Below are 26,162 nucleotides of genomic sequence, written 5' to 3'. Positions count from 1 at the left end.
TGTCTTTGATGCATACAATTTTCATCAGTTTTGTTATTATGACTTTTGAATCTTTGCATCAAGCTGGGAAGTTACAAGAAGTAGAAATGTGTTCACAGTAGTGTCCCCGCACACTTTCAAAAGATCATTCACTACTGTACATAGCTTTTCCCATTTTGTGAGGATGAACCAGAAATTCACGGGCCAATTCCCTATCATTAAGTATTATTTTCTCTTCCATATGTAGTATTTTTTTTTCATAACATTTTGGCCAAACTGTCACCATAAACTCTATCCAAGCCAGCACAGGTTTAAAGTTGGGCCTGTAAACAGAGCTAGAATCAAGGAGTCAGAGTTCCCTGGCATCAATCCAGGCTCACATTTTCCCCTAAAACAAATCTATTTCCAAAAAAGCCCACAAGATACATAGCAAATTCCTTTGTCGCCACAGATCTTCACACGAACTGTCCTGGTTAGTCCTCGAAGGCTCAGGATATCCCAGCAGCAGAGGGCTGTATCCATGCCACACTGGAGAACAAGGGCTTTCAATGTTCAGTCTCTTGGTTTTGTTCATTTGTTGATTGATTTTCTTGTGACTCTAATTGAATGATATTTTTGTTGAAGTCTGTCACTTCTTTCTGAGCAGCCATACATAATGACACTGTCCACATAGTAAAGGAAGCAGGTCTACCCAAAGGAAAAGAGTCAAAGGCCTGGAGGACCTGACCAGGTTTCACAAGCAGGAACTTCTGCCCCTCCCTCTTCCTGTCTGACTTCTGTGAGAATCTGCCTTCTAGGAATGACCTGGAAGGAGGAGCAGAGAAGGCAAAATGAGGCACACTATGAAAATAGGGCCAAGCAAGCGTTTTTATAGGCATTCCTTTTTATCAGTAATTACTAAAGTTAGCACACAAAGTAACGGGTTTTGTTATTTTCTTAGCTTCTGCTTTGTTCTAATCCATTCCCTCCTTCTCTCTGCCCTCCATTGCCCTGCCCAACTCTCGGGAGATCCCGCCCTCCCCCAAAGAGCCCGCATTTCCTTCATGTCACACATAGTCCACCACCTTCTCTTTATCTCTCCTCCCACTTTCTTGAGCTCTTCTCTTCTCTCTCTCTCTCTCTCTCTCTCTCTCTCTCTCTCTCTCTCTCTCTCTCTTTCTCTCTCCTTCCTTCCCTCCCTCCCTCCTTCTCTCTCTCTCCCCTTCCCTCCCTCTCTTTCTCTCTCCTTCCCTCCCTCCCTCTCTCTCTCTCCTTCCCTCCTTCCCTCTCTCTCTCCCCTTCTCTCTCTCTCTCTCTCTCTCTCTCTCTCTCTCTCTCTCTCTCTCTCACACACACACACACACACACACACATTCTGCATATGAGAGAAAACATGCAGCATTTGTTTATTCAGCCTAACATGAAGATCTTCCAGTTGGGATGGGGCAAATTATCTTGGGACCTACAGATCAAATAAACTATAGTGTGTGCCCCTGAGAGGCCGTCAGAGGAACAAAATATTTCTGTCAAATGCCCCCTCTGGTGAATCTCATCTTCCCTGATGACGCGGGTACTGGTTCCAGGCCACGGCGCCATTGCAGGGCAGTCTAACTGGTTTCTGCTTAGGGCTGTCCTAGGAGCCACTGTCTTTCTTGTAGAAGCATGAAGATGCCAACAAACTCTTTCGTTACTGTGGTGCACTGTGCCTACTGAAGGTACTTTACCAGTGCAGCATCCAGCCAGGTCTCAGAGACAACTGTTTCCTTTGTTTGTTTTCGTTTGCTTTGTGTTATCCTCGCTGGTTGCTTGTTTGACTTGATGGGTCTTTTTTTCCTTTGGGGTTGGAGCCAGGAGGCCAAGTTTTGTGACTGCATAGCCCAGACTGGCCTGAGGCTTGAACAACCCTCTTGCCTCATCCTCCCAGATGCTGGGTTACAGACATGCACCACCCACCCAGGCACTTGTTTTCTGGACTAACTCACGCAAACTGAAGGTAAAGCCCAATGCTCCAGTTGCCCAGCTTCGTAACATCTTTACCTCTTCATGTAGCAGCCTCTTCCCTGGATCTGTAAATAATTCCAGAAACATTTTTCCATGTCTCTGAAAAGCACAGGGGTCCTCGAATGACAACCAAAAGGCTAGCTAGGCACCACCACCACCTATCCCAGGGATTTCTGTCCAGCTTTTGAGATGAAAGGGGGTCATCCTCAGCTATGTTGCAAGAGGCTAGTCTGGGATGAAGCAAAGACAACAGAATTCTCTTCTTTGCAAGGCATCATCTAGGAGAGAGGCCTGCCTCCCTGGGACAGAGCTGGTCTTTGCTTTTCAAGGCTATTTTCTTAAGAGTTGATGCCAGCGTTCAACCAGAGCTGGGCGGCTGCTCTTCTCTGCTGCACAGGCTCCCTCTCTCTGTCACTGAGGTCCTCCTGCCGGCTCTGGAGACCCACCTCGGCTTTCTCACAAGGCTGTCAACACGGCTCCCAGTAACTGCCAGAGGAACCATGAGGCCTCTCCACACCCTGCTCTTGGGGCCGGGCTGGCCATCTTCTCAGCTATCAGCAGCCTGCGGGAAGGAGGGAGGCCGAAGCCTGGCTCTGCCTGGCTCTCTGCTATTGAATTGCAAAAGAGAAAGAAAAAGAAGGAGAAAGAGGAGACCTTGTATCTAAGAAGATGTGGCCAAAAGGCACATGGCAGACGTGAGTGAGGCTTCATGCCTCTGTTGTTCAGTCATTGGAGCTGATTAATTCAGCTCTAACTGATGTGAGGAATGTTCAGGAAATGTCTTCAAGTTGTGAAAATGTTGCTCACAGAAAAAAAAATATATATACTTAGGCAATAAACAACCCCGGTTTGCTGTTGCTGCTGTTGTTTTTGGTGCCACAGGGTCTCTTGTATCCCAGGCTGGCCTCAAGCTCACTTTGGGGAAGACTTAGAACTCCTGACCCTCCTGAGTACTGGGACTACAAGTGTGCACCACCACAGCCAGCTGCCTGAACAGCCTTCTAGGACTCTTGTTTTTTCTTTAATAACATTTCTACCTTACCACTTTCTAGGAGAAAGTGGTAAAACTGGAAGTGTTTCCAGAAGTTGCTATTCAAAGAAAGCCCAGCAAAGCAACTCTGTGTTAAGGAAAAACAGTTACGTGGGCAAAACATGGCCAGAGTTGTTTGTTGCTGTTTTTATCATTATAATGTCTATGTAATGATAGAAATTTTGAAAGACAATTCCTGTCTTTCAAAACATAGAAAGTCCTTATTCTTCATTATGAATGGAAATGTTGCCTGATTCCACAATGACAATAAAGCCGGTCAGACACATGGTATAGGAGACAGAAAGACAGCACTTGAGAGCAGAGTCAGGGGAAACTATGTCCAGCTCCAACTGAACACAGAAAGTGTTAGGTCTCAGGACAAATGGCTAACTGGGGTGCCTATCTAACATATCAAAGCAGACTCTGGCTGCCAGTCTTTCCCTTCACACAAGTGCCTGTTACAGAGTCATCCTGGCTGGCATGCCCCTCCACCTCCTACCCTAAAGATCTCCAGCCCATGAGCTTTGCTTCCCTTTTCCTATAAAACCCAGTCATTCTGGCCACATGTCCCCTTGGTTCCCACACGCTCTCTTGGTTCCCACACGCTCTCTTGGTTTCCACATGCCCCCTTGGTTCCCACATGCCCCCTTGGTTCCCACATGCCCCCTTGGTTCCCACACGCTCTCTTGGTTTCCACATGCCCCCTTGGTTCCCACATGCCCCCTTGGTTCCCACATGCTCTCTTGGTCTCCTGATTCCCAGGTACCATCTTCACTCCTCTCTTCTCTTTCTCTCTCACTCCCTCCTTCCCTCCTCTCATGGCTTAGTCTGCTGGCCTACTTCAGTCGGACCATTCCAGATGTCTCTGGCTGTTCCCTCCCACATATCAACCTCTCCTCAGACATCCCTTGGAGCAGTCACACCATTGTTTTCATTCATAAAGACACTGCTTAAAAATAAAATAAAACCAAGTCAGGTTGTTTGGAGAAATAAAACTGTGTGTGTCTTACTCATCAGGCCGGCCTGCAATTTGCTATGTAGCTGAGGATGACCTTGAACTTCTAATTCTCCAAAATGATAGGATTAGAGGTATATGCTATGTGCTACCCCTCCCCGTTAATTCAATGCTGGGGCTTGAACTCAGGGCTTCAAGCATGGTAGACATGAATTCTACCAAGTGATCTATAGCCCCAGCCCTTGTGTGTACACTTTAAACAAATCATTACTTCCATAATCAAAGCACTCAGCTCAGATTCAGAAAATAAGTTTTCACAAGGACCCAACTCCATCGGAAAAACCGCTATGAGTCCACCCAGAACACCACTTATATTTTTATCAAAACTCATAATTGGTTATAGTCCCAGGCCATCAAATTTTAATTTTGAAAGGAGATACTTACACCATATACCAAATGACAAAATAGGAGATTCAAAACGATCTTTCCAAGAGACTAATCGCATGGAAGCCTGGATGTCTGACCAGACCACAGCGTGGGATTTTATCTGGACTGGAATCCGCGCCCCACCCTTAGTCCTCAGCATCCACTCCCCCCAATACCTCACCCCCTGACAAGTCCCATGAAAGTGCTCAGTGGAAGGGACTTCCCTCAAATGCTCAGTTTGTCTGTCCTGCCCCCATTCTCACTGGGTCTTCCTGTGAAATGATCCTGCAGGGTTCCCAGTCAGAACCACAGGAATGCTCCACGGGATGGTAACTGCAGAAGATGGTGTCATCGGGAAAATTACAGTCTTGGACACAATGCTTTCCCCTCTCCAGTCATTTAAAATAGACAGGGTGTTGCCCAAAAAACTATGCTTTCTTTCCTGCAAGATGGGGAGGGGGGCTCTTCTCAGAACACACCTCCTGGAAACAAAAGCCTAAAGACACATAAGACTCCTCCCTCAGTCCACAGTTGGAAACCACTCAAACTATGTCAGCTGAAAGGAAAATCTATTAGAATATACCTTTACATACTCAATAAAAATGCCGTCTTTAATCGGCAAGACAGCACCTAATACTTTGAGATTCCTTGCAGCTCAAGTTGGAAAATAATGAGAATTATTGACATTATTATAACATTTACTATATGTTATTTTGGCCATATCTTCTACATAAGACTGTTGTGGAATATTCCTTTACACTGTATGAAGATATTTCACTGTGATTGGCTTAATAAAAAGCTAAATGGCCAATAACGAGGCAGGATTTTTGAGGCAGAGAGAACACTGGGAAGAAGAAGGGTAGAGTCGTGAGTTTCCAGCCAGACACAGAAGGAAGCAGGGAAACAGCATGGGCAGAGCAAAGGTGATAAAGCCACGAGGCAGAAAGTAGATTAGTAGAATGGGTTAAGTTATAAGAGCTAATTAGAAACAAGCCTAAGCTATCAGCTGAGCTTTCATAATAATAAGCTGGCAGGTGGGATGGTATTAGTCCTCAAAGAATTAAGATTCTAAGTAGCAGGCATGTGTGAGATATCTGTAAGGGCTGACAGATTAAAAAAAAAACAATTCAAGAGGGCAGCCCCAAGATTTACATATTTTATTCCTTCTCAGAATAGCCACTTGCAGTTACATATGTGTGTGCCAATGTGCATAGCTCTACGCCTCAAAACTCACTTATGGTTAAGATAAATAAATAAAAATCTATGCTAGGGGATGGAGAGAGACTCAGATCAAACCTGAGTTCAATCTCCAGAACCATGTAAAACAGTTGTGGATTAGGGTACTGCTCTGTGAGTTACTGTCAGAGAGGCCTCAGAGGCACTGGAAACAATACAAGCTGTTATCATTGCTCTTGGGCCCCACCAAAACTGTATGGTAAGAGCCAACTGCTGAGGACATCACATACTTTGACTGTAGGACAGAGAGTAATTTGTGTTTTTTTTTTAATTTTTTATTCATTTTACATACCAACCACAGATCCCCCCCTCTCTTCCCTCCTTCCACCCCTCCAGCCTCTCCCCCAACCCATCCCCCATTCCCTCCTCCAACAAGGTATGGCCTCCCATGGGGAGTCAGCAGAGCCTGGTACATTCAGTAGAAGCAGGTCCAAGCTCCTTCCCCTGCATCAAGGCTGTGCAACGCATCCCACCATAGGTAATGGGCTCCAAAAAGCCAGCTCATGCACCAGGGATGGATCCTGATCCTACTGTCAGGGGGTCCTTACACAGACCAAGTTACACAACTGTCTCACTTATGCAGAGGACCTAGTCCAGTCCCATGGAGGCTCCACAGCTGTTGGTCTAAAGTTCATGAGTTCCCACTAGTTTGGTTTAGTGGTCTCTATAGGTTTCCCCATCATGATCTTGATGCCCCTTCCTCATAGAACCCCTCTTCTCTCTCTTTGACTGGACTCCTGAAGCTTGATCTGGTGCTTGGCTGTGGATCTCTGCATCTGCTTCCATCAGTTATTGGATAAAGGCTCTATGATGACAGTTAGGGTATTCACTGATCTGATTACTGTGGTAGGCCAGTTCAGGCACCCTCTCCACTATTGCTAGTAGTCTAAGCTGGGGTCATGCTTGTGGATTCCTGGGAACTTCCCTAGCACCTGGTTTCTCCCTATTCCCATGATGTCTCCTATCATGGTATCTCTTTCCTTGCTCTCCCACTCCATCCCTGTTCCAGCTCAACCATCCTGTTCCCTTATGTTCTCATCCCTCTATCCCCTACCCTCTATTGCCTGCAATCATCCCCAGTTTACTCATAGAGATGTCATCTATTTCCCCTTCCCAGGGCAATCCATGTGTCCCTCTTAGGGTCCTTGTTAGCTAGCTTCTCTGGAGTTGTAGTCTGGCTATCCTTTGCTTTACATCTGGTATCCAGTTATGAATGAGTATATATCATGTTTGTCCTTCTGAGTCTGGGTTACCTCACTCAGGATGATCACATAATCATCTCATCAGATGCTGAAAAAGCTTTTGACAAAATCCAACACCACTTCATGATAAAGGTCTTGGAGAAATCAGGAATACAAGGAACATACATAAACATAATAAAGGCAATTTACAGCAAGCTGACAGCCAACATCAAATTAAATGGAGAGAAACTCAAAGCAATTCCACTAAAATCAGGAACAAGACAAGGCTATCACTCTCTCCATATCTATTCAATATAGTACTCAAAGTCCTAGCTAGAGCAATAAAACAACAAAAGGAGATCAAGGGGATACAAATTGGAAAGGAAGAAATCAAACTTTTGCTATTTGCAGACGATATAATAGTATACATATGTGACCCCAAAAATTCTACCAGGGAATTGCTACAACTGATAAACACCTTCAGTAATGTGGCAGGATACAAGATTAACTCAAAAAGATCAGTATCCCTCCTATATACAAATGATAAATGGGCTGAGAAAGAAATCAGAGAAACATTACCCTTTACAGTAGCCACAAATAATATAAAATACCATGGGGTAACTATAACTAAGCAAGTGAAAGACCTGTGTGACAAGAACTTTAAGTCTCTGAGAAAGAAACTGAAAGAGTCTTAACTGGCCAGTAAACTCTCCCTGCTGGCTAGCTGGAAGGCAGTATGGAGGTTACTGGCAGAGAAAAGACACCAATAGTCTTACCCAATGCTGGACCCTGTATCTATAATACCAACCTATTAGGCAGGATGTACCCACTACTGTGGTAATGGCAAGACTGTTTCTGGGGTAACCAACCATTCATGAGAGGGAATTCATGTCTAGTACTATAAACATGGTCAAAATCCATGGCTATGAAAGTCATAGGCCGTACAGGAGAGCATATTGATGTTGATTTTCTAGACATTAATGTTGCTAAACTACCTTCTAAATATTTATTTATAGATATGAATTTGCACTGCTTCTGAGCTTGGTCAGAGGAGTGTCTCATTGTGGTGGGTAGTGGTTAATGCAGATGCTTTGCTGTTCAAAGTGTTGAGAACTGTGACTACCCAGCTGAGGGTGGGATATCTGTATCAAACCCCAGTCCTTGCTGCCAAGGACTCAGGGAGCATCAAGGAAGACAGAACAAAAAGAATGTCAGAGCTGGAGTGTAGTATTGTATTCCCCCAAATATTGTGCATGCTAATAAACTTATCTGAGGTCAGAGACAGAGCAGCCACAATATTAAACATAAAGGATAGGCAGTGGTAGCACACGCCTTTAATCCTAGCATTCCAGAGGCAGAAATCCATGTGTTCAAGGATACAGACAGGCATGGTGACTCATCACGCCTTTAATCCCAGAAAGTAAGCCTTTAATCCCAGGGAGTGGTGGTAGAAAGCAGAAAGGTATATAAGGCGTGAGGACCAGAAACTAGAAGCAATTGGCTGGTTAAGCATTTGGCTGGTTAAGTGTAGATGTAACCAACCGTCTTATTAAATAAGAAACACAGAACCAATGCAAAGAAAGCCAAGAGATCAGAGCTAAGAGCCTTACCCTGCAGCTAGCCTCTTAAGCCAAGAGACCTCTCCAAAAGAGCCCCACTTCCTGTGTGTTTTTCTTTATATAGTCTTTCTGTTCTGCCTTCTCATTGGTTGTAAACCGAAATACATGACTGCCTCGTCACTGCCTGTCTGTAGAGACTTCCAGGTCTTCTATGGTTGGGATTGAGATTAAAGGCATGTGGCTCCAATGCTGGCTGTATCCTTGAGCACACAGAGATCTACCTAGCTCTGTCTACCAAGTTCTGGGATTAAAGGTGTGCGACACCACCGCCACACTCTTGCTATGGCTCTAATAGCTCTGACCCCTGGGCAACTTTATTTATTAACATACAATTAAAATCACATTTCAGTACAAATAAAATACCACCATAGTTAAGCATTCAGGCTTTTGAGCAGCAATTCAGCTGAGACCCATTCTGGATGAGGACTCAGAGGCCTCCAGTCTGAGGAGACAAGACCAGCTGAGGATCTGGCGAGGTGAGATAGCTGTGACTTGTTCTGTCTCTCTGATCTACCAGCATTGACCCCAATAACTTGGCCTCGGGTTTGATTTCATTAATAAGAACTTTTAAGATTCGTGCTACACTGGAGGATGGGGAGGAAGACCCTGACGCCCCGCCTTCAGGACATGACATAGTTGTCACACACAGGAATTCATAGTCACTGGTTACCTACACAAGATCTGAGCAAGAGCAAGCCAGCTAAAATTCCAGCAAGGAACGGGGCAGGACTCCTAAGACTCCACCCCTGAGGAGCTCTTGGCAGTTGATGGCTGCTGGGGAAGAGAGAGTCAGGTTTCCTCAAGAGTGTGGCCACTGGTGGGTCCCAACACCCCAGTGGACAACCCCAGACTCATGTGGATGAGAGCAACAATAAGTAGGCTCCAAGAGTAAACACATATAAAAGTAGGGCATGAAGTTGGAAGGGAGATGTGATGGGGGCCCCCGGGGGAGTTCGAGAATGGTAATGAAAAGTAGATATGATCAAGATACAGGTGCAAAATTTTCAAAGAAAAAATAAAGAGAAAAAAAACTGTGTGTGACAAGCCTTTCATCAGAGAGCTGGGGAATTAGAGGTAGGAGAAGCCAGAGGGGTTGTTGGCCAGTCAACCTAGCGGAATCAGCAAGTTTCAGGTTCAGTAAGTGACCCTGTCTCAAAAAGGTAAAAAAACAAGGTGGATGGTAATTGTGGACAACACCCACTCTCAGTCTTGCACACACAAGAGGCATGCTGATCACCTGGTTAAAAAAAAAAAAAAAGATGCCAGGTGCCCATCTTTACATAGTACCAACCTTATAAGTTACTGCTGAGTGGGAGATGGCAGGGGACAGGAAAGAGAGAGGGACAGCTTCATATTCTGCAGTATAAGAACACATTCGCACTTCATATTGTAAGAGGAGGACTGCACATATACGAAAGGTGTGTTGTTCCATTAACCCCAGCCCGGGTGACACAGGAGGAATTCGAGACCGCAGCCTTGGAAGCCTGTGTGCACAGCTGCACAGAGGAGGAGGGTGCAGGGGAAACACAGGTGGCGTTAGCAGCCGGCACTCACCACCTGACCAGAGGGGCGAGACTAAACTTTGGGATGATTGACGGCCTTTGTTTGTGCTCCCTCTGTAATCTTCTGGCTGAAGATGACACGCAAAGCCAATCCTGGAGTTATTAATCTACCGTCTTCTCGGACTGATTACTTTCTGAGTAAAACACAAGTTCAGTCCCTGTCTGCTCACTGGCATTTGTGGCAGCACACAGCACAAGCTCTGGTATTCCAGGTACAAAGGTGTGTCAAGAAAGGAGTTTCTAACCTTCAGCCTCTCTGCTACCTATCATAAACCTTGCCATGTTTTGGAGAAATCTTTAATCTCTCACCCAAATGACTAAGGACTTAGTGAACTCTCACAAGCAAAATCATAGAAGCCAAATTGATTTGAACAGTGAAATCCCAGCTTGCTCACAAGCAGAAACAAGTGATTACACAGATAAGCCATTTGGGCTCAGTCCCTCTGCAGTCCCCTCCACCCCACCCCCATGTCTGTCTGTCTGTCTCTCTGCCCCACTTCCACTCTCCAAAGCACTCCCCCATTGGGAAATAGCTTCCTTGTCTTCAGTCAATGCATTGCCCTGGACTTCTCCCAATATCATCTGAACCCCCTAGGGAGTGACAAGATGGACTCCAGCTCAGGCATTTGCCTTGACATTGACCAAAGGGGAAAAGGAAGTTGTTTAATGACTGAGAATTCAAAATAAATAAATAAATCAAATAACATAAAACATATTTTCTGGCAAAAATCTGACATCTACAAAATGGCCAAAGGATGATAACAGGATGGAGAGAGATGGACTCGGCTGAGCAAAATCCATCTGTAACTCGGCCTTCATTCATACATCAGAGACCAGCATCTGGTGGGTTTGGCTCCCCATCATCCCACCCCACCCACTGGCAAGAAGCTTCTTTGAGGCTGGTGGCCTCAGGCCACACCACTCTGGCCTGCGGTCCCATCACATCTGACACACTGTGAAGGAGCTGGACAGTACTTGGATGATGGCAGAGGTCAGTTTGGAATGGGCTCTGACCTGCTCAAGATCTCCCTTCCACCTCTACCCTCTGGCCTCTGCACTTTGATCTTGTCTTTATCACAGATGCAGATGAACTCCTGTTTTCCTAAGTTATTATCTCCATTACCGTATCCCAAAGCCTTCCTTCCTCTGCCTTCACAGCGTTTCCTCTCAGGCTGTACTTAGGTTTCTTTAACCAATATGAATTGGCTTCAAGTAAAACAAACGGATGCAACAATGGAATCTTAAATCACCAAGCTGGAGAGGGAGTCCCTTCCCAACCGAGAAGCCGTGACTCTTCAGTGTTGATGGGGGAATGAGGTTTCCAATTCTTTTCCATGTCTTCCCTCTAACAAGTCCTTTGGGATTCTATAGGAAGTGTGGTAGACTGCTTGGATGCTCGTTCTGAGCAGAGACCAAAAGAAAACCTTATCTAATAAACTCGGGAGACAAAGACACCCTCTAACTTTGTAAAGTTCTGAAGAATCCTGAAAATGCTTTCCATGTGTCTATATACTTAATGATATTGCATGCCAGGACCCTCCAGAGTCATTTCTTAAACAAGAATTCACTGTGAATTCTAGCTTTCCTCTTAGAAGATAAATTGTCCAGAGCTAGAGAGAGAGCCAGTTAAGAGCACTGGCTGCTCTACCAGAGAACCTGGGTTTGATTCTCAGTACCCAAACTGTGACTCATAACCATCTGTAACTCAGGTCCCAGGAGATCTGATGTTCTCTTCTGGCCCCCAGGAGTACCAGGTACGCATGTGACACACACACATGCATGTAGGCAAAACACCCATACACATAAAAAAAGAACTTTTTTAAAAAGATGGACATGCCACACACATCTAGATGTACACAGACCCCATCCCGATCACACAGCACTATCCCCCAGCATGTCAGTCAGGCTTCAGATGCAGCTCAGTTGGCAGGGCATTTGCACAGCATGCACAGAGCCCTGCGTGGCATCCCTGCACTGCACAGATCCAGTCATGGTGGCACTCACCTGTAATCCCACCAAGAGGTGGAGATTGTGGATTAGACGTTCAAATCATCCTCAGCTGTACGGTGAGTTTGAAGTCAAACTGGGTCACACAAAACCAAGTCTCAAAAAAAAAAAATCATTCATTCATCCATGCACTCACACACTTGTCTAGTGTGCAAGCCACACCCAGCCGCCAGCATCCATCTGGACATTTCCCCACTGACTTATCACATTCCCAGTGCTCTTTCCCACTGCCACTGTGGATTCCCCATGGAGTCAAAAATCACTCTGTAAAGAGCCAGACAGAAAAGATTTGGGGCTTCATGGTACTGGGTCCCCATCCCAAGCTCCACCCTGCTCTAGGCCCACAAAGGCAAGGCAGCTTCCTGTCCATGCTTTAGCCCAAAGACTGACATATAAGTGCTGTGTGGGTTGACCCAGTCTGTCAGTAATTACCTGATGTTTAAAATAATAGTAAAGATGTTTCAAATAGTACACCTTTGGTGTGTTTTTTTTTAAATGATCATATGTCTTTTCTAATCAGAAAACAATAGAGGCATATTCAAATTTTAACTAACATAAAATTAACATAAGGTAAAATGTACATATTACAGTCAGAATTAGTAATGCCACTGGTAGATAAAATAATTTGAAATTAATATATTCATATCAGAAAGAAAATTTCTACAAATATAAAAACTCATAAATGCATCCATGAATCAGCACCTCTAAGCTCCACCTTCAAGGTTTAGTCAGCTGCTGGTGGTTAGGCAAAAGTGCTATCCAGATCTCCACCTGGCATTTCTCGTGGCTTGACAGAGTTCCCAGTCTGTAATGGAGAGAAAATGCTCTATAAAAGTCAAATGAGGCCTGGAGAGATGGCTTAGCAGTTGGAAACACTGGCTGCTCTTGCAGAGGACCCAAATTTGGTCCCCAGCTCCCTCATGGCCGCTCACAGGCATCAGTAAATCTAGTTCCAGGAGTTTGATGCCCTCTTCCGGCCTCTGAGGGTACTGCACAAGCACAGAGCACATAACTATACGCAGGCAAACACTATACACATAAATAAAAATAAAATGTCTTTTAAATATCAACAAAACCCAGAATAGGATGGTGGCTGCCAGAGGCTGCAGAGAGAGAGAATGGGGACATACTAAAGCCCAGAAGAATGAGCTCTCAGCTATATAGATGAATGCATTCTAGAAATCTGCATTATAAACTGCCTGGAGTCAGCAAATCTAGCTCACACACTTAGAAACTGCCTGAGAGGATAGACTTTGTGGGGAGTGTCCTTACCATAAATGATAATAACTAGAGAACAGCGTTAGAGGTAACAGTGCGTTTGTTCCTGGTGTAGATAATCGCAGTGGTTTCCTGAGTGCATTCTTCTCTCCCAACTCATTAATTTATGTTATAAAATATAACTCTTTGCATGTAAAAAATAAACAACTCTACCAAAGAAGAGTCAAATGAAAGAAAATAAAAATTTACAGATCAGAGAGGTGGCTCAGTGAGTAAAGGAACTTGCCTCCAAGCCTGACAATTTGAGTTTGGTTCCCAGAACCCACATGATAGATGCATAGAACCCATGCCTGCAGATTGTCCTCCAATTTCCACACATGCACCACAATGCATTCATTCACACACACACACACACATATACACACACACACACACACTAAAATAAAATAAAAAGTCTAAAAAACAGAAATCAAAACTCTCACGCCTTCCCAGGGGTGTTACTGACTAGCCTAACTTCAGGCTCCTAGCACTGTCTCCAGATAGTCCACACCTTCTAGGAATCCACAATAATAGGAGAATGAAAGTCATCTATTCTAGAAGCTTGCCTGGACTCCTACCAAAACACTGTCTCCTGTGATATGTTTTTCTCCTGAAGGAACGCCTCTTCCTTCCCCTAATCTTTTGGTCACTTTTCTCATCTTCTCTTACTCTTGCTTAATCAATTTTCCAATCTGCTTTCCTAGAAATAACTTTGAAAGTACTCATATCAAGTTGAGGTGCTGACCGGCACCCCATAGGACCACACCCAAAACCACTGCCACTCTGTGAAACGCTTCTGACATCACCGTCTCACCAGCTCGGGAGAGTTTTTAATTCTGTTCTGTATTCTGTTTTAGAGTTGTTCTAGTCAAAACTCTGTGGTTTTCAAATTATTCCTGTGCACATAGGTTTCTCCCTTAAAATGGAGAACCCACTAGGAAAGCCTTTCTCAGACTTGCCTTCTTCAGAAAATGTCACACCCAGGTTTAAAAACCCTTCCTTAACTCATGTAGAGAACCTATAATCAAGAAATAGCCTAGACTTGGAGCCAGCGAGGTAGCTCAATGGGAAAGCCTGATGGCCTGAGTTAAATTCTGGAACCCACATAAAGGCAGAAAGAGAACCAATTCCACAAAGTTGTCTCCTAAGTTCCATGTAGGACAGCACACTCACACAACATATCATACATGAACACACAATAATAAAGTTTAAAGAAATTTTTAAAAAATCCTAGACTTGAGTTGAAACATCACCTGTTACCCTATAAATATGTGACTTTTATGCTTTTAAGTATCAAGCTTAAAATATTAGATTTAAATCCAATAGTTAAAGAGGGGAAGCATGGAAGGGGGGTAAGAAGAAGAAATGGCTGCTCTTGGACCCAAAGAAACTAGAGCTCTTGTTCTCTTAGAAGAAGCAATAGAAATCATTTTGGAAAACTAATCCTCTAAAAAGTGTCTACTCATTTCATCTGAACCGACTATATCTTCATAGGCTGAGCTTTGCTATAGAGTGACCACCTTCACTCAAGAGCACACTGGGTTTTAATTTGATAAAAGCTGGCATAGGGGATGGTGATGCATCCATGATACAGATTTGTCTGTCAAGAGCAAGGTAGATCGCTCTGGATTCAGTCTCCAGACCCACAAGATAAAAGTGATGTAAGCATTTTAAACCAGCCAGAATGGAGGGACACATCTTCAATCCCAGCACTCGAGGCAAAGACAGGAGAACCTCTGTAAATCTAAGGCCAGATTGGTCAACATACCTTCCTATGTTTCTGGCCAGCCAGGTCTTCATAGTGAGACCCCGTCTAAATGTATAATTTGAAAATATTATGTATCATTTAAATGAACACAAACTAAGGAAGAGAATTCAATGCCTCTTAAACATATCTCACATTTTTCTTTTTTTTTTTTTTTTTTTTTTTTTTTTTTTGGTTTTTCGAGACAGGGTTTCTCTGTGTAGCTTTGTGCCTTTCCTGGATCTCCCGCTGTAGACCAGGCTGGCCTCGAACTCACAGAGATCCGCCTGGCTCTGCCTCCCGAGTGCTGGGATTAAAGGCGTGCGCCACCACCGCCCGGCCATATCTCACATTTTTAAAAAGTATTTTTGCAATTAAAATATAATTACATCATTTGCCCATTTCCTTTCCTCTCTCCAGTGCTTTCCATGTACCCCTCCCCCTTGCTTTTTCTTAATTTCATGGCATATATATATATATATATATGGAATTTAATATATATTTATATATCCTTTAATTTATATATATTCTTTAAATTTCTTTAATAGTAGTTTCATATATGTGTGTGTATGAATATATGTATATATATATTCATAAATACAGAAATAGAGCCTATTCAGTCTGTATAATGTTATTTTTATGTATATGACTTCAAGGCTGACCACTTGGTATTGGAAAACCAATTTGGACACTCTTCCCTGGGGAAGACTATTTTTCCTGTTTCCAGCATTCCTTGGTTGCCCATAGTTCTTTGCATTGAGCTGAGGTTCCATGAGATGTTTCCCTTCCCTGTTATTTTGTCCATTGGTGCTGTGTGGATGAGACTTTATGGGTATAGCTTTTCTGGCATTCCTAGGAGACAAAATCTCACAACAAACTTCCTGTTCCTCTAGCTCTTACAATCTTCCCACTCCTCCTTCTACTATGATCACTGAGCCTTAGGTACAGGAGTTCTGTTTTAGATGTATCAGTTGGGTCTCGCTACCACACAATCATTTTGGTAGTTGGCTAGGTCCAGTTTCAGGCATGGTTTCCCTCTTGTTGTGTGGGCCTTTAGTCCAATTAAGAGCTGTTGGAAACCACCAAGGAAGGCATACCACAATTGTACCCTTAAGGATATAATCCCATGCTGGTCATTATTTTGGTTCATAGGCATCATAGTTGGGAAGGACTATTGGTTGCTTCCCTCCCTTGAAAGATTTAATGGTGCCATGAAAGACAGTCTTCAAAATCTTACATTTTGTTTCAGGTCCACATTGGGGATTTTTAACTGGGTTAGGCTTTCATATCTGATCTTTATAAAAAAAAAAAAAGAAAATGTCCTTAGGAAGTAATATGTTTTTAGTTTTTTCCTAAGGAAGACTTAAAAACCATTGACATTATCTTGTGCTTGCTTTATATACACCAGATTTTCAGGATATTCCACTCTACTTTGACAGACATAAGAAGCTAGTCCAGGCTGCACAGAGCCATTTGTCTTAGAGATGGAGCACATGAAGTACGGTGAAGCCAGGAGGAACACACACAAAATTCCAATGAGCCCTGGATAATCAGAGCACGTAGGGGTCTAGTGGGTGGTGTTCTGGCAGGATCTGCATGTGCCCCATGAAAGTTCATGGGCTAGACATTTAATCCCAACATTCGCATTAATAGTATAGCAGTGTCTAGAGGCAAGGCCCCTGTGATGAGATTAGTGGCTTTATAAGGAGAGAGACCTGAACCAGTTCTTGAGCTCTCTATATGTGCCTTCCTTCACATCGTGACAGCAAGAAAACCCATCAAAAATGAGTAGCTGTACCAAAAAAAGAACCAAATGAAATAAAATAGCATCTCAGAGGACAGTGAGAAGGCTCAGCAGGTAAAGGCACCTGCCACCAAGCCTGATGACCTGAGTTCAACCCCCTGGAGTCAAGATAGCAGGAGAGAACTGGCTCCTGAAAGTTGTCCTCTGACTGCCACCTTGAGCTGAATGAATTTCTATTGTTTATAACTGACTCAGCCCAGGGCATTCTCTCACAATCATATACAATGGACTAAGACACGACTCAACTCCTCCTGAAGCACCCTCGTCTAAACCACTCCTGAAATTCCTCAGCCTCACCTTCCCCAACTGTCTGAGCTGGAGGTGGTCTTGGATTCTTCTCCACAGGGAGCTTCAGGGAAAATAAAATAGAGATGGCTAACAACGCTTGAATGTTCAACACACAACCCCTTTTTTAAGAAATTGAAGTTCAAAACCCGGGGCCTTCCAGCTGGGCTGTGTACAGCTGTGGTACCCTGAATCCCTGCCATCCCTTTGAAACAAAAAGCAAAGCAGCCATAATAAAAATAAAATTTGTACTTAAAAAAATGTTGGTCCTTTCCCACTCATGTTTATGTATAAACCAAACACCACCAAAACAAACTGGTGGTTAAGTTGGCATTTTCGTTACGAGCCAGTGCATTAACCAAACAAGCTATGGGATGGACACACACAGGGATCTCACTTCAACGGTGCTTGACCAAGGTGGGAAGGCCCAGGTAGGCATTCAAGCATCCCCCTGCTCACAGAGGAGCCTGTCATCTCCACTGTTCCCACAGAACTTTATCTTAGTAAAAATCAGGAGAACATTTAGAAACTTCTAGAGAGGCACACCTCCTGAGCTTAGGCTTAGGGGATCTCAGAGAGAGGAGTAAACAGTTCCTACGCATGGCTTTATGACTGGCCAGAGCTATTTTAAATGACTGCTTCCTACCCTGGTCAGTGAAGCTAGTGTGTTCTCATCTGCTCAGAGCCTTCACTCTCAAGAAGGAATGGCTCCATGCCTGTGTGACTCCCATTCCCTCTGACGATGCTTTCCCGTCTGCAGGCCATCAGTTGAGGGGATTTCCTCACTGACAGGGAAGCATTGATGAAGCCTGCTTGTGCATATGACCAGGCCCAGAGGGCTGGAGAGAAAGTCTGGCGAAGTCCCAGTCATCAGCGCTGTGTTCATGAGTGTCCAGCCAGCAGCCCTGTGGGGCAGAAGACACCTGTGTCAGGGAAGGGGTCGAGACAGAGGATGAGTGGTCGGGGAACTATATCTGTGGTTTCAGCTGGCCCAACCAACCGCACTTGGGTTAAAAAGTCAATGGAAAAATGATCCTTCCATAGTTGCTTTTGTTTGGGTTTTGTTAAAATTTCTTTTGGAAAAAAAATTAAACATCTGGATGTCTTTATGGAAATAGTCATTATGGTCACTAGGATTGGGGGCAGGGTACTTTTTTTCCTTTAGGATTTGATTCAGTTTGGTCAGGGAAGGTCCTGAGGGTACAGAAAGCCCTGGTACAAGGTGACTGCTTTGCTGGCCTTTGAACACTTTGTTGATACATCTTCAGCTGGGAATATTTGGGGGGCACTGGACAAACCAAGCATTTGTTCCAGGTTTGAGCAGTTTATGTTTGCCTTGAACACCAAGTTTCCCCGAGCCCTGCATAGACAGGAGCTTGCTTCCCTAGGCAGGGGAATTCCCACTTGGGTTTGAAGTGAGCTGTTCATGTAACAGAGCTGCAGGCACAATCATTTTTGTCTGCACTCTTGATATTTCACATTTCCAGAGGGGTAGGAAAAAGTCAATCTTACTGTGTTTCAATCAGCATCACTTCAGGTTTTCTTTCTGTTGTTTTTGAGACAGGGTCTCTCTGTGTAGCCCTGAATGTCCTAGAACTCTCTATGTAGACCAGGGCACCTTGAACTCACAAAGATCTGCCTGTCTCTGCCTGTTGAGTACTGGAATTAAAGGCAGGCACTACCACACCATCCTTTTCTTGTGTATGTGTTGTGTGTGTGTGTGTGTGTGTGTGTGTGTGTGTGTGTGTGTGTGTACACATGCACATGCTATGCTCATGTGTGTAAGATAACCTCAGATGTGTGTCCTTGCCTTTCATGGCAAGCCCTTTACCCACATCTCCTCAGGCCCCTTTTTCTCTTTTGAGACAAGCTCGTGTAGCTCAGGCTGGTCTCAAACTTCACCATGTAGCTGAGGATGGCCTTGACTGTCTGATCCTCTTGTCTCCATCTCTGAAGTGCTGAGATGACAAACAGATGCCACCCCTGCTGGCTCAGTACCATTCTTTGATGGAATATATTTTTAATGGAGACATATTTGGAGAGAATGTGACAACCTCTCCCTATTACTTTTAAAAAGAAGCCACAGAAGGGTCTTTTAGCTTTTATGCTTATTACATTCTTCTCGTCTGAGTTTAGGCTTAACCACACATGAATGTCCAAAACTCAGTTCCTCTTAAAGAAACAGAACTTCAAAATCCAGGACCAGAGACGCCATTTTTAAGCCCTCCTAAAAGGAAGCATAGTGTCTTCCTTAATTCAGGCAGAACATTTGCACTCCCAGTGGACCCCAAACCCTACATCTTACAGGCAAACTGTGGGGCCCATTTCACAGATAGATGTCATAGTACCTCAGCTAAGATCTGAAGTGAAACTCATAGCTTTGTGAGGATATGCAACTCCCCAGTCTTCTGTGTTCTCCTCTACATCCTGCACCTACCCCAGGAGTGATCTTCACACAGCACATGCAACACTTCTTCCTGACCATACCCTCTCTAGCCTCAGTGGTCAGTCACGGTCCAAAGACATTAAATAGAAAATCCCAGAAGTAAACAATTCATGGCTGTTAAGCAGCATCTATGATGATCTCTCCCTCCATCTGGTGAATCATTCTTTAATCAGTGTGCCTGCCCCCACCCCTACCCGACAGGTCCTGCCTGCCTTTAGTCACTCAGTGGCTGCCTTGGTGAGCAGATCAACTGTGGTGGTACCTATGTGTGAGTTGCGCTTACCTTAGTAAACATGACCCCAGAGCACAGGGGTAGGGATAGTTCAGACATGCTCAGGGTAAGTTGAGCAAGGCCTCATTTAGTTGAAAAGGCAAAAGTTCTTGACTGACTGATGACATAACTCAGATCTGTGGAAAAGAATATTCTCTGAAAAAAAAACGAGATTCATGGTAGTTTTGCCATCACATCTCAAATTGCCAAAGGTACAGCCATGGTGCACATTTAATGTTTATTTATTTATTTATTTATTTATTTATTTTTTGGTTTTTCGAGACAGGGTTTCTCTGTGTAGCTTTGTGCCTGTCCTGGAACTCACTTGGTAGCCCAGGCTGGCCTCGAACTCACAGAGATCCACCTGGCTCTGCCTCCCGAGTGCTGGGATTAAAGGCGTGCGCCACCACCGCCCGGCCCTTAATGTTTATTTAATGTGGAAAAGGCATCGCATCTGTGTATGTTTTTAGAAAAAAATAGTCTGTCAGACGGATCTCTGAGTTCCAAGGCCAGCCTGGTCTACATAGTGAGTTCCAGTACACCAGGGACAGACATACATACATACATACATACATACATACATACATACATAGAGACCTTGTCTCAATAAATAGAGAGATGAGAGATGAGAGAGAGAGAGAGAGAGAGAGAGAGAGAGAGAGAGAGAGAGAGAGAGAGAATAGATAATAAATCTTACATTGCATTTGATGCTAACCTCCAGTTTCAGACATCCATAGAAAGTCATGAGGTATACTTGACCAGACAAAGATAGGACCACTCTATTCTATGAAGCTTAATTGAAATGCACACATTTGACTCACTGGGTAATCAAATGTTTGGAACGTGTTGCACGAAATTCAAAAAAAATTGATTCCTCCCCCCCTCCCCCGTGTGTGTGTGTGTGTGTGTGTGTGTGTGTGTGTGTGTGTGTGTGTGTGTGTGTGTGTATAAGAAGACACACCAACACTGGGTGTCTTCCTCTATCACCCTTCATTTTATTCTTTGGGACAGGGACCCCATTAATCCCAGAGCTCGCCAAGTAGCTGGTCAGTGGGCTCAGAGAACCCCCTGTCTTTGTCTTCCCGACCCATCAGCACTAGAGTTATGGAGAATGGCCACCATGCCTGGCTTTTTCAGCGGGCACTGGGGATCTGATCCTCACACTTGCATAACAGGCACTGTACTAACTGAGCCTTCTCCCCAGCTCCCTGGTCTTGCCTTTCAAATGTCCCTTAAACAGGACTGGCAGATGCTCCCTGAACCTTCTACATTTTTCCTCTTGAAAGCCCTGCACCAGTCGACTGGAAATCACAAAGATGAATGAAGGACTTAAAACTTACTTTGACTAATGTTCTCACACGACTAAAGGCTTGTTACTGGCTTTTATTCAGGGGATTTTTCTGCTTTTGTGAACCTTTGGAAATGCCAACATTTCTGGGGGAAACTGTCATATGAATATAGGACTCACTATCCCTTCAGCTGGGTGGTTAAGAAGGAGCCACTGAGGGAAGAAGTCAGACAGGAGAGAACAGGAATGGTTGGCAGAGAGGGGCCTGTGTTCCGAAGCTCAAGAGAGAAGGGTGAGAGGCCACTAGAGTTAGAAACAGATGGTCTTGAAAGCTTCATTTCACATAATTTACAGTTCACATAGTTGACTTCTCTACAAGATGCCGGCCCTGCACTTGCCCACGGGGGACACATGAGAAACACTTTGAAGTCCTGAGAAGGGAAGATTAGTAAATACAAAAAACACTTATTGTTACACCTGTTTCCAGGCACAGATGAGGGACTTTTTCTGCAGGTGTCTCCAGGCCTTGGTGTTTTCTGCATCAGAGAAAAAGATAGAAGCAGTTTGTACATTTCAAATGGATGAACAAGAAAGCTGACTTAATGCAGATTCACCTTGAAGCAGAACCCGAGGCAGCAATTTGGGTTGAAGTAGTTCATTTGGGAGGGAATAGGAAGAGCTGGGCGATGGGAATGAAAAAGGAAGTACACACAGCAAGAGTGCCTTCTCCAGCAGCTTACTCCCCAAGCCATAAAGCCCTGCCAGGTAGTTCTGGGATGTAGGATCACACATCAAACAGAATTCATACATGGAGCCCTAGGGTGCTCAGGAGACGCTAGCTCTGGGGTACGCCTGGCCATCCTTCTGGCATAGGGAGGGGCACAGTCACTGGCCTCTATGAATGCCATGTCCTGGACCAGAGAGTGTTGAGGAGATACAGAGAGGCAAGGGTGTATGGAAAGCCCACAATGTACTGAGAAGCCACAGCAAGTCCTAACCAGTCAGTGGTTCATATCAATCGAGGGTCTCTAAACCTGTCCTGGTGCCTTTCATCGCCATGATAAGCCATACCCAAAATCAACTCAGGAAGTAAAGGAGTCATTTAATCTTGCAGCTTACCGTCTATCACGAGGGGACGTCAAGGCAGGGACTGAAGCAGACACCATATAGGAACCTTCTTCCTGGCTTGCTCTCTAGGCTTATGTTCAGCTGCTGTTCTTATACCTCCCAAGACCGCCGGCCCAGGAGTGTCACTACCACAGTGGAGTAGGCCCTCCCACATCAATCATTAACAAGAAGAATGCTCCCACAGATAAGCCTATTGGCTAATCTGATGGAGGTCATCCCTCAGTTGATGCTCCCTCTTCCCAAATGATTCCAGCTTATGTCAAGTTGGAAAGGACTACCAGAAGAGCCCTGTAAGACGTTTCTATTTTTTATTTTTCATTCTTCTTGACAGTGATTTCTACTTGCTTGGGCGTTTTGGTTGGTTGGTTTATCCTGCCCTTGTTGCTCTGGTCACTGTTGTTTTGAAACAGGCTCGCTCTCTGTAGACCAGGCTGAGCTGAAGCTCACTATATAGTTCAAGCTGACTTCACACTGTCAGCCATCCTCCTGCCTCAGTCTCTGAAGTGCTAAGATTACGGATATGAACCATCACACTCAGTTTGTTCTCTGCTTAGCTTCCCAACAACTTCCAAATCACCTTTTGCCTGTCTAAACCACTTAGTTGAATCCTTGACTCATGGTGATTCCTGTTTCCAGGGGCTTCATGGACGCCATCTCCACTCAACTGAGAGCATCTCCTGCTCAGCACACCTTAACCACTCTTCCTCCCAAACCTGCTTTTTCCTCTTGTCTCCACTAACTCAGTGTCAGAAACATTCATCTACACACTCAAGTTAGAAACTTCCAAGGAACCTTGCTCCCAACCAGTCCAGTCACCCGTTCTGTACCATCTCCCTCCAAGCACTTTTAAGTCCATCCCGCCTTCTCCAGATTCTCTGCCACTTCAGACCTGACTGCTGCTGCATCCTCCCTGATGCTCTCCTAGCTCCTTCTCTTTTTTTCTCTAAACTATTGTCTACAGACGCCAAAAGGATGGTTTTTGAAGATTTCACCTTATTATATTTATCATTTGCTAAAATCTTTCAGTGAGTTTTCTTTGCCCTCAAAGGGAAGTTTACACTCATTTCTCATTTTATTTTGTGTATGAGTGTTTCACTTGCATGTCTGTGCATGATGTGAATGCAGTACCTGAGGAGCTCAGAAGAGAATGTTAGGTCCCCTGAGGTTGGAGTTACAGATGGTTGTGAGCCACCATGCAAGTGCTAGGGATTGAACCTAGGTCCCCTGCAAGAGCAGTCAGTGCTCTAACCACTGATCCACCTCTCCAGCCCCAGTTCTTAATAGTTGAACAGGGCTCCTGACAAGTTTATTCAAGTCAACCTGTCAAGTTCCATCATTTGTTCTATCCCTGATTTGAGTCAAAAGTCTTGCCTTCACTGTTTTGTTTTATTGAGACCTTGTCTAGGTAGCCCAGCCTGGCCTTGAACTCATGGCAAGCCTACCTCAGCCTCCCAAGTACTGGGATTATAGGCATGATCCCTCTTATTTTGGATTCCAGTTGAGCGGAGCCATGTCTGTAGGTTCTGGTTTAATGTCAACACGCAAGTGGCTCTCAGCCATCTTCCCTCACTTTGCTTTTCCACAGAACCACCAGACCCCGAGCAAAAGGCACAGCAAGGCGCTGGGTTCACTCCCAGAACCGAATGCGCAGTGTGGGAAGTTCCCTGTCAGACCTACCTCGCCACCAGGACAGCAGCCATATATAGCTCGGCCTGCTTGAGATCTTAGTGCAATAAGTGAGTGTGCCAGGCATTTTCTTTTGAGCCATCAACCGACTCCCAAATCATGAATCAGACATTTCTCATTATGAATGCTCGGCCTAGCTCAGGCTCGTTTCTGGCTAGCTCTTTTAACTTAAATTAACCCGTCTCTCTTTATGTTTTGCCTCAGGGCTTTTTACCTTTCTTATTTCTGTACATCTTACTTTCACTGCTTCTCATGGTGGCCACGGGCACCTCCCTCTCTTTCTCCCTTGTTCTCTCTTCCTTCTTCTCTCGAGCCTAGATTTCTCCTCCTACTTATTCTCTCTGCCCGCCAGCCCCTTCTAGCCCTCTCCTGCCTAGCTATTGGCCAGTCAGCTTTTTATTAGACCAAATTGGTGCCTTAAGCAGGCAAGGTGAAAGAACAACACATCTTTTCATAATTAAACAATAAAGCATAAACAAATGTAACACATCTTTACATCATTAACAAAGGCAGCAGAAATGAATATCACACACCTTCACATAGTTAGAGTAATATTCCACAGTATAAACAAATGTAACACATCTTTACATAGTTAAAGTACTATTCACAACAAGCAAGGCCTTGAGCATCATCAGGGTCAAATATAATTCTCAATTAGCAGTCCTTACCTCAGTTTTAAGGCTACTAGTTTCTATGGCAACCTCAGTGGCCATAAGTGGCCCAGTCAGGTCTGCCTGAGAAGGAAAGACCATTTGGTTGAATACATGATTAACCTGCATCCTCCATCACTGCCTCCCTGACTGTTTAGTTCAAGAGACTATCGGGTTAGCATCAGGGGAGATGGAAAAGAAAGTTGACATGGCTCCGGCCCTAATCCTTGAGTCCTCTGTTTGCTAAGGGATTTCTCTCATCATAGCAGATGCTCTGGCTCTATTCTAAGGGTTCCAGGCACAACCTTCCCCCAGAGCTGCTTCTCAACCATTACAAACCAGGAAGCCTGGATAAAGAAACATGTCCATACTGGTTTGAAAACAGCAGTCACCCTGAGCCATCAGCTCTCTGTGCCTTAGCTTCCCCTGTCCTGAAGGCCCCAGATCACCACTTTATTCTGTCTCTTACTAGACTGCAGGCTCTCCAGCAAGCTCATCAGGACTTCTCCTGCCACCCTAGGAGCCCCCTAGATAGAGCACAGCCAAATCTGAGGAAGGACACTCTGGTAGAGTGCTGATCCCTTGGCAGGAAAACACCTGGTGCCCACTGAGTTTCCCTAAGGCTGTGGTAACCCAGAGGTGTCTAGTTGACTTCCAGAATGTCCCATGGGGGGAACTGAATCTACTGCATGCTCTAATGGTTAGTCTATATTTCTAGATCCCCCTCTATACCTTGGTCCAGGTAAAGCTATTTATCATTCCGTATGGTCTCGATCACCAGCTAAATCCTGGGCCTTCCTTATTCCCTTCACAGATTTGTGTAAATATTCCCTGAAAGCCATCTGAATTTCCAGACAAATTGGGTGAAGCACATCGTTCAACACTCTGCCCCCAAGAGAGGTATTGGCGTTTCTCTTATCCACTCTCATTCAGAGTCTCAGGGAGCTGCAATGCCGTGACACTCTACTTCTGCCTGATATCAGCACACTGGGTAAAGTCACCTAAAACCAGATGTAAAATATTTTCTCCCGTGTCACCTGACACCTGAAGGTGTCACAGATGCAGACTGAGGGACTGGTTGTCATGGGACAGGAGCAGACCATAATAAAAGTTAAGCCCCACTGAATGCTATTCCCTCATGTCTTCATGGTCTACTCAAACTCATTCCTGCCTTTAAAGCCTCCTTTGATGGTGGACAGCTTCTACATGCTTCTTTTGATAGTAAGATTGTTTCATAAAGGGCGGCACAGACTACAAGCAACTGCCCCATGCTGAGGCATCCAGTCCCTATCAGAACCCTGTCACTTGTCTAAGCCTATTTCTCATAGGAAAATTTACATGGTCAAGAAAGCATGATTTATGCCCAAACTCTTAGTGTTGGTGTCACACGCCTTTAATCTCAGCATTCAGGAGGTAGAGGTTAGCAGATCTCTGTGAGTTTGAGGCCAGCCTGGTCTACAAAGTGAGTTCTAGGACAGCCAGAGCCGTTTCACAGAAAAACTCTGTCATGAAAAAACAAACAAAAAAAAAAAAAAAAAAAGAAAAGAAAAAAAGAAAGCATGATTTATGGCCAAACTCTTGGGCCCTTGTCATGAGCCCTTGGGAAAGGGTGCTTCCTTGCTGTTTCC

General features: G+C 44.6%; 1 long non-coding RNA gene across 2 annotated transcripts; it reads right to left on the bottom strand.

The window, feature by feature from the left end:
• LOC128099336 (uncharacterized) lies at positions 1-26,052 on the bottom strand. Of its 2 annotated transcripts, XR_008214501.1 has the most exons (5): positions 19,795-26,052; positions 17,712-17,970; positions 17,078-17,129; positions 12,678-12,780; positions 1-783 (listed from the first exon to the last, which is right to left on the bottom strand). It is a non-coding gene; the product is annotated as an uncharacterized LOC128099336 (long non-coding RNA). The 2 variants fall into 2 exon arrangements; XR_008214502.1 differs by lacking the exon at positions 12,678-12,780.
• Positions 26,053-26,162: the final 110 nt, after the last annotated feature.

Source organism: Peromyscus californicus, unplaced genomic scaffold (genome assembly GCF_007827085.1).
Source record: "Peromyscus californicus insignis strain IS unplaced genomic scaffold, ASM782708v3 Scaffold_6__1_contigs__length_162567912, whole genome shotgun sequence".
Lineage (NCBI taxonomy): Eukaryota > Metazoa > Chordata > Mammalia > Rodentia > Cricetidae > Peromyscus > Peromyscus californicus.
Note: the sequence above shows the minus strand (reverse complement) of the source record. Positions and strands in the feature narration are given on the sequence as shown.